This window comes from Oryzias melastigma, linkage group LG13, assembly GCF_002922805.2.
Source record: "Oryzias melastigma strain HK-1 linkage group LG13, ASM292280v2, whole genome shotgun sequence".
Taxonomy (NCBI): Eukaryota; Metazoa; Chordata; class Actinopteri; order Beloniformes; family Adrianichthyidae; genus Oryzias; species Oryzias melastigma.
Window position 1 is genome coordinate 30,481,286 of NC_050524.1, and position 9,772 is coordinate 30,491,057.

Sequence of the window (9,772 nt, forward strand, 5' to 3'; positions counted from 1 at the left end):
GAAGCTCCAGGTGAGGACTGGGGAAGGGTGAGGTGAGAGCTCCCTCTGGTGGCAGAAGGAGGGGAGCTCCAGGTTCATCCTGACAGAGAAACTAGGGGAACAAGAACATGACAAACCATTAAACCATATTTACAAAATGTTCTTGAAAGTTGGACATGAGCTAAAACCCCTTCTCTCCTTAAGGCCACTTCCCACTTCTTCCTCACATCTTTTTTGGGAAACCTTAAAATCAAAATTAAATAAAAGAGAGAGAGATTCAGAAGAGTCTACACAAACATGATATACATGATAAAGGAAGTCAATATTGTTTTCTTCATTCTTCTTACAATTTAATTCCTAGTTTTCGATTTTCTATCTACATTTTTTATTCATTTTTTTCTATTTATTTCATTCTTCAAATTTATTAGAACCTTTTGTTTTGTCAACAAAATAAAAAAATCACATTTCTATTGATGATAAACCAAGCAGCTAAAATCATGAGTAAGTTTCTTTGCAAACTATTCTATAGTCAGATGTTCAGTTGTTCCTATTTGCAAATCAGTGAGCGAATGTCTGTCGAATATCCAATATCCAACTAACTTCACCTCGGTAATCAGTGGAGTGGGATGGCAATGAAAGATATTTAATACCAGTTATATTTGCTTTATTTCTACAGTAGCATTGCTGTGCCATTTTTATGGAATATATGATTTAAAAAGTCTCAGTTAGCCTTCATAGCTGAGTGAACACCAGCACTAGATAGCTACGTTAGCTGTCAAAGATTCCACTGGTGTCGATAACAACACAGTAATAATATAGTCTATTCCCTAAATAAAATTAGGGCGCCGGCCGCCTTCGTGTCCTCGCCGGCCGCCTTCGTGTCCTCGCCGGCCGTCTTGGAAAGGTAATCCCCCGATCCCTGGCTTCAATAGTCCGCCGATTTGAGCAGGCATATGCCGCACAATGCTCAGGCATCCTGTGTTTGTCTTCTTTATTTTGTTTGTCTTGGCGACAGGACGACCAGTCCAAGATGGCGGCCGCAATTCCTGCGCTCCAGCAGCCAATGCGGCATCTACTCTATCTATGCCAAGTTGATGTGTTGTGGGTGTTGCCAAATTGAAGTGTTGTGTGTGTTGCCCAGTTGATGTGTTGTGTGTGTTAATGTGTTGTGTGTGTTGCCAAGTTGATGTATTGTGTGTATTAATGTGTTGTCTGTGTTGCCATCTTAATGTGTTGTGTTGTGAGCCTTCAGGGCCACTGTACATTGTTGCTATTTTGTGAACAGAATGACTGCAGAAAAGTCTAAGCTAATTTTAGAGCTAAATTACTACTTATTTTTTATGAAAGCTGCAAATCTTTATTTTGTCAATGTAATTTAAGTTATTGATTGTATAAGAAACTCATATATTGTTTGCATTGTATTTTTCAGTTTTACGAAAAAGAAAGAGAGAAAAAGGAAAAAGAACGGATACACGGAAATTACCAGTAAAAGTACATCTTTTCAAACACACTTTTTTCTTGGACTTCTTTTTTGTTCGCTATCTGTCTAGCTTTGCTCAGAAACGCAATCATGAGGACAGAATACTCCTCCTTCATTCACAGATTTTTCACGTCACTCTCAGCTCACTCTGACTCTACATTTCTGGCAGGAGGAGACCTCAATTTTATTCTGGATCCAGAGCTTGACAGACTCAGCACAGCAGCACACCAGCGTACATGGCGGTCTGCAAGTATTCTGAAGCAGTACATGAATGATCTGGGTCTCTGCGACGTTTGGCGCTCATGTCACCCAAACACTAAAGGGTTCACCTTCTGCTCTCCAGTTCACCACTCACACTCTCGTTTAGATTATGTATTAATCAGTAAATCTCTTTTTAAAGATGTTAAAAATTCCAGCATTCATCCAATTGTTATCAGTGATAATGCTCCAGTTTCTGTAAATATTGTCAGGGAAGCAGCAACACCTTCGGGTTCCACCTGGAGGTTTAACAACTCTCTGTTAAAAGATCAAGAGTTTATTGAATTCTTTAAAAAAGAGTGGGCAACCTTCTTAGAATTTAACAATACTCCTGACATCTCACCATGTGTTCTCTGGGAAGCAGCAAAGGCAGTCATGAGAGGGAAAATCATTTCTTATTCAACTTATAAAAAACGTAAAGAGAAAGCAGAATTAATAGAATTGGAAAATAAAATAAAAAGAATGGAGACAGCTTATGCTGCCTCTGCACAAGAACAGATTCTGGGAGATTACAAAAAATGAAAGCTTCAATTAAACGACATAATTAACAAACAAACCCAATTCCAAATACAAAGACTTAGACTAGAAAGATTCGAAAACTCTAATAAATCTGGCAAATTTTTAGCTAATCATCTTAAAATTAATAAAGAAAAATCCACAATAACATCTATTACTGATGAGTCAGGAAATGTCACTCATGACCCGATCAAAATTAATGACATTTTTAAAGATTTTTATAAGAACTTATACACTTCACAGATCAACCCATCAGAGCAAAGCATCAATTTATTCCTTAATAATGTAAACCTTCCCAGATTAAATGAAGATCAAATCACAGACTTGGACTCGCCGCTCTCATCATCTGAACTTCATGATGCTCTGCTGCTTATGCCGAACAACAAAGCTCCGGGGCCGGATGGCTTTCCCGCTGAGTTTTACAAAGAATTCTGGGAACAGCTAGCAGAAACTTTTTATAAAATGGTTACATTTATAAAGGAAAATCAGTTACTTCCACCAAACATGAATTCAGCAAATATAATCCTTCTTCTCAAACCAGAGAAAGATCCCACAATTCCTTCCAGCTATCGTCCTATTTCACTGATCAGTGCAGACGTTAAAATTATTTGTAAAGATATCAGGGTGTGTAGACAGATTCCAGAGCAGAGCCAGACTGGATGTTCAATATGTGAAGATTTATTGGATTGACAAAAAGAAACAAACTAAGGAGCAGACTGGTGGTGGAGACAGGAGGCTTGACCAGGAACAGCTGCTACTGGAACTAGGAGGCCACATGGAAGGGAAAATAACCTGGCAGGTTGGAGGAGCCAGGGAGAGACTTTTAAAGGTAGAGGAGGGATTGGGTGCAGGTGTGCAGCATCTCCAATTAGGGAAGGCCACGACTCCTCCCCCACGCCACCCTGTAGGACAGGGGTATTCAAGTCCAGGCCTCGAGGGCCGGTGTCCTACATGTTTTCCAACCAACCTTCCATTGAAGCTCCTTATTGGCTAAACATACCTGATCCTGGAAATTAGCAGCCAATAAGGAGCTTCAATGGAAGGTTGGTTGGTTGGTTGGAAAACATGTAGGACACCGGCCCTCGAGGCCTGGATTTGAATACCCCTGCTGTAGGAGCACAGTGGAGACAAAACATAAGTAAAAGAACACAACACCACAAAACCAAATAAAAGAAAACACCAAACCATAACAAAAGAATTAGCACAGAAAATAGAAAAAATCACTCCCCACATAATTCACCATGATCAAACGCATTCATTAAAGGTAGACAATCGAGTGACAATGTCCGCAGGCTTATTAACGTGATAGACATTGCCACTATTAAAAAGCAGGAAATGAGCATACTCTCGTTGGATGCTGAAAAAGCTTTCGACAGAGTCAACAGGAGGTTGGAGAATCATTCATTGATTAAAATATTATATCACAACCCAAATGCTTCAGTCAGAACGGACAAACAGACGTCCAGCAGGTTTTTCCTTGGAAGAGGAACCAGACAGGGTTGTCCACTCTCCCCCTCTCTCTTTGCAATATTCATCGAGCCTCTGGCTGCAGCAATAAGACAGAATGAGAACATTAAAGGAGTTAAAACAAAACACTGCAATCATAAAATTAGTCTCTATGCGGATGACATATTACTTTTTTTTACATAAATCACGTTCTATAAGTAAAACGTTAACAATTATTAACGAATTCTCCTCCATCTCAGAGTATTCAATTAATTGGAATAAATTAGTTTTATTTTCACTTAACAGTATCGCTGAGCAAACACTCTCAATACCGGTCAAATCAGGCAATATCAAATATCTAGGTGTTCACTTCTCTCCCAAACTATCAAAACGGGTGCAGCTAAATTATACCCCGTTACTGAAAAACATTCAAGACGATCTAACTCGCTGGGTCAACCTGCCCCTGTTGCTTATGGGCAAAGTAGCCACAACTAAAATGAACATTTTGACAAAAGTTAATCATTTATTCTCAATGATTCCTACACAACCTACACTAAAATGGTTTAAAACATTAGACTCAGCCCTATCCAGCTTTCTCTGGAAAAATAAACCAGCAAGAATCAGCCTTAAAACTCTAAAATCTGCAAAAAGATGTGGAGGCTTAGAATTACCAAACTTCAGCAATTATTTTATTGCTAACATATTACAATGCATCTTAAAATGGTCAAGAAATAATCCAGACAATAACTCATGGATGGACTTGGAACAGGAGTTATGTGGAAAGATCAACCTGTCAGATCTACCATTTATCAGCCAAACAATAAAAAAGCATGATAGTTTCCAAAGTATCAACATAAGTACCACCTTAACAGCCAAATCCAAATCCTCAGTTATACCGTGTAAAATGACACCCATCTGGAACAACCCAGACATCCTTATGAACAAAAAGATGTTACACTTCCCAGCTTGGCAAGCAGGGGGCGTATCACTATTAGAGCACCTATTAGAGCAGCCACACCTGGCTCAGCCCGCTACTGCGGAGCTCGCAAGCTTGTGGAGACCGACATGATCTGGCCCCGCGTGGCTAGCAAACAGACCTCGGCAAGCGGCGATCAACGGCACGGGGAGCAGCATCCAGTCCAGCACAGCTAACCACCAAACTTCGGCGGACGACAGCCCTCTACCCGGCAAGCAGTGACTACCAAGCCCGGAAAGCCCTCCTAACCCGGACCGCAATTCTGGGTGAGCGTAAACCAGCGCTTGTTGTGGCATGATGCCTTGTACCTCTTCGGCTCCGAGCCCTCTTTCCTGCCCCACTTGTCATATGTTTAGTCAGGATCCCGCCTCATTTAGTGAAGACAATGGTTGTTGTATTAACTGTGGCTTGATATCAGACTTGCTGTCCAGGCTCGAACAGCTGGAAGTGCGTCTTAGCTCAAAAGAAGCTAAACCAGCTAGCCATGTTGTTGTTACTCGGAGCACTAGCCGCGCTAGTAAAGCTGACATAGCTAGCATCCCACCGCCCTCACAGCAGTTGGGGAATCCCCAGGATGAGTTTGTACCGGTGGGGAAAAAGCACAGAGCTAAACCTAAGCCCGCAGAGCGCCCAGAGCTCCCTGTATGGAACAGGTTTTCTCCCCTCAGTAATGCACCAACTGAACCGAAAACCCTGGTCATTGGCTCCTCCGAGGTCAGACACGTAAAGCTCAAGGGAGCTACAGTTAGATGTTACCCGGGAGCCAGAGTTGGTGACATTGAAGGAAATCTCCGAATGTTAGCCCAGAGTAAGGCGAGGTTCCGTCGGGTCGTAATTCACGCAGGCGGCAACGACGCCCGACAAAGACAATCAGAGGTTCTTAAATTAAACATAGAATCGGTGTGTAAACTGGCTAAATCTGTGTCGGACACAGTAGTTTTCTCTGGTCCTCTGTCAAACGTAGTCAGTGATTAAATGTATAGCCAGTTTTCATCATTTAACCGCTGGCTAGCTAAATGGTGCCCAGAAAATGGCGTTAGCTTTGTGTACAACTGGAGCATGTTTTGTGGAAAGCCCGGTCTCATGCGCAGAGATGGCATTCATCCCAGTTTGGACGGAGCGGCTCTTCTGTCCAGAAACATTTCTGCTAGCTTTAGCCATGCAGCCTGACAAGTCAGAGAGGAGACCCGGGGAGAGAGTAGTAGTTTAAAACTCTCCCCTGAGCGGCCCTTAGCACTAACCCCAAACAGGGCTAGCCCAGCAGTTCCTAGTGTTAGCTTATGTGTTGGAAGGCAAATGAAAGGAATGAGTCACAGAAACAAAAATTATGATGTAATTAAATGTGGGCTACTATACATTAGATCAATTTCCTCAAAGTCCCTATTAGTCAATGAATTGCTTAATGATAATAAACGTAACCTGCTAGCTTTAAGAGAAACCTGGCTAAAACAGGATGATTATGTTCGAGTGAATGAAGCAACCCCCCCTAGCTATAATAACTATCAGAAATCCAGGATTTCTGGGAAAGGAGGTGGGTTAGCAGTGATTTCAGAGTCATGCTTACTCCTTAACATTAAAGTTAAACACATTTATAATTCATTTGAGAGCATTGTACTATCTATAAATCACCCAAACAGAAAGACTCAAAAAGCAGTTTTATTTATAATTATTTATCGCCCTCCCGGCCCGTATTCAGAATTTTTATCTGAGTTTTCTGAATTTTTATCAAATATTATTTTAGATTCTGACAAAAACATAATAACAGGAGATTTTAATATTCATATTGATGATTCCAGTGACTGTCTTGGAAACGCATTCGCAGCTTTATTAGAAAATGTTGGTTTCACACAAAATGTAAATCAACCCACTCACTGTCATAAGCACACCCTGGACGTTGTTTTAACTCATGGAGTTGAGATTAGCCAGTTGAATGTCCTTCCTCATAACCCCATACTCTCAGATCATTTTCTAATTACCTTTCAGTTTATACTAGAAAATGCTACTGCTCCAATAAATAAGAAAGAGCTTAAACGAACATTATCTGACCATTCTTTGTCCGAATTTAAACTCGCAGTCCAACCAATGTTTAGTAACATGTTGGATAAATATTCTCAGAGCCCTTTAAGCCCCGTTGATAATGATCAGTTTGTCAATGATACCATGCAAGCCCTCAGAGGAACACTTGATGCTGTTGCCCCTCTGAAACTTAAGCTTGTTAGACAAAACAGAGTAGCACTGTGGTTTAATTCAGAAACACGTTCCCTAAAACAAAGAACTCGTAAATTAGAAAGAAAATGGCGCCGTTCCGGATCAGAGCACTCTCTGAATGCTTGGAAATGTAGCCTCTTAAGTTATAAAAAATCCCTGCGAAAAGCGAGAACTCAATATTACTCAACTTTAATAGCAGAAAATGCAAATAACCCAAGATTTCTCTTTAGTACTATAGCCAGGCTGACCAGCAGCCACAGCTCGGTTGAACCACATATTCTTGCTACTATCAGCTCTGGAGATTTCTTTCAATTCTTTGATAGTAAAATCTCAAATATTAGACAGAAGCTAAATGTGGTTATTCCCACAATCAGCCCAAAGCAGGCAGAAGTTGTAGAAATAAAGGCATCCATAGAAATGCCTGTAACATTAGACTGCTTTACTGCTGTGGACCAAGCAGAGATAGCATCAGTTATTAAGTCTTCTAAAACCTCCACTTGTCTCTTAGACCCAATCCCCACTAAACTTTTTAAAGAAATATTCCCCCTTATTAGTGAATCCATATTAACCATAATAAATACCTCTCTAGAGACTGGTTATGTGCCTCAGTCTTTTAAATATGCGGTTGTTAAACCTCTTTTGAAAAAACCCAGCCTGGATCCTGACATTTTGGCCAACTATAGACCAATATCTAATCTCCCATTCATATCTAAAATCCTAGAAAGAGTTGTAGTAAAGCAGCTGCAGGACAACAATCACTTTGAAGATTTTCAGTCAGGGTTCTGACCTTACCATAGCACTGAAACTTGGCTTCAGAAAAGGGACTAATCTCTATTCTGGTCCTGTTAGACCTCAGCGCAGCCTTTGATACCATCGACCACAGCATCTTACTCCAGAGACTAGAGCATGACATAGGGATCAGGGGATCTGCCCTCCAGTGGTTTGAATCCTATTTATCTGATAGACACCAGTTTGTTAATGTAAATGGACAGTCCTCTCATTGTACTAGAGTTAGCTACGGAGTCCCTCAGGGCTCAGTTCTAGGGCCCATTCTGTTCACGCTTTACATGCTGCCCTTAGGAAACATAATCAGGAAACATAGCATTAACTTTCACTGTTATGCAGATGATACACAGCTGTATTTATCCATTAAACCTGACCAGAATGACCACCTAGAGAAACTGAATTCATGCATCAGAGACATTAAGACCTGGATGACAATTAATTACCTCCTCCTGAACCCAGAAAAAACTGAGGTTATGATACTGGGTCCTAAACACCTGAGAGATGCTCTCTCAGATCAGATAGTCTCCCTGGATGGGGTAAATATTGCATCCAATTCTTCAGTCAGAAACTTAGGGGTTTTATTTGACCAGGATTTATCATTTAAGGTTCACATATCTCAAGCTTGTAAAACTGCATTTTTTCACCAACGCAATATAGCTAGGATTAGAAATATGTTATCTAAAAGTGATGCTGAAAAACTCTTCCATGCATTTGTTACATCTAGACTGGATTACTGTAACTCTTTACTAATAGCATGCCCGAAAAGTTCTTTAGAAAGTCTTCAGCTTGTCCAGAATGCAGCAGCAAGATTGTTAGGAGGAACTAGTAGAAGAGAACACATCACTCCGGTGTTAGCCTCTCTCCACTGGCTACCAGTTGAATCCAGGATCAAGTTCAAAATCCTCCTGTTAACCTATAAGGCTCTGAATGGTGTGGCCCCATCCTATATTAGAGATCTCATAGTTCCTTACCAACCAGTCAGAACACTTCGTTCACAAAATGCTGGACTGCTTGTAGTTCCTAGAATTTCTAAAAGTACAGTTGGAGGTAGAACATTCAGCCATCAAGCCCCTGTTCTATGGAATAAGCTCCCAGCTCATGTCAGAGAGGCCAGCACAGTTTCTACCTTCAAAACTAGCCTTAAAACATTCCTCTTTGGACAGGCGTTCTGCCAGGCTAGCTAGTAATCAGAGAATATTCCCTCTCCTGTGGTCCTTGTGAGGCTAGATTAATAAATTAATATTGATGCTTTTAAACATAAATTTAGATTTTCTATCAGCTTTATTTTTCAGATCAGCTCTGGGGTTCTGTTCCCTATTCTCATTTACTTCTCCTCTCTTCTATTCTTTATTATTTATTGTATTTAGTTCTCCATGCTTTTGTTGGTGCAGTTCCATTCACATGTTGTTCTTCTTTCCCACTCTCCTCTGGGGAGCGGGATAGATTTCAGATGCCCGGTGGATCGCCCGCGCTCCCACTCTTGGCTGTGGACCACGCCCCCGACACCATCCTGCATCTCTGAGTGAGAGTGATTCCTGCTGGGTCATCTGTCCTCCTGGTCGTGGCCGTGGACTGCACCTCTGCTTCATCTTGACTATGGACTTCATCATCACTCGTCCCTCAGCTTTATCTGAATGAACTCTTTTAGATACGTAGTTGTAGAAGCTAATCTTTCCTTGATAGTTCTGGTATCGCCTGTCCGTCCTGGGATAGGATCTCTCCCTCATGTGGGAATCCCTAAGGTTTCTTCTTTTTTCCTGACTCAGGTTTTTTAGGAGTTTTTCCTTACCGGGAGGGAGGGTCTAAGGGCAGGGATAACCAGTTTTATTTAGTCTTAGTTTTTAACTATTGTTCATATTTTGAAGCACAATGAGGCAAATTCCTTTGTGATTTTGTGCTATATAAATAAAATTGAATTGAATTGAATTGAATTAATTATTGATAGAAGATTTATAACACCTCAGGAACTACAAGATAATCATGAAATAAATTACTTCTTGGAATGCCAGCAACTGAAATCTATAATTACTAAAAAAAAATGATAGTGACTTAAAATTACCAGAACTAGTTACCTCTTTCTTTAAACTTTCAATGAATAAGATTTTCTCCAAAATATACAAACT

The 9,772-nt window shown here is 40.7% G+C and overlaps 1 protein-coding gene across 3 annotated transcripts in view; it reads right to left on the reverse strand.

Annotated features, from left to right (window-relative positions):
* The window catches only part of LOC112149032 (von Willebrand factor A domain-containing protein 5A), a 307,412-nt gene that overhangs the window by 162,436 nt on the left and 135,204 nt on the right, over window positions 1–9,772 (reverse strand). The window lies entirely within an intron of this gene.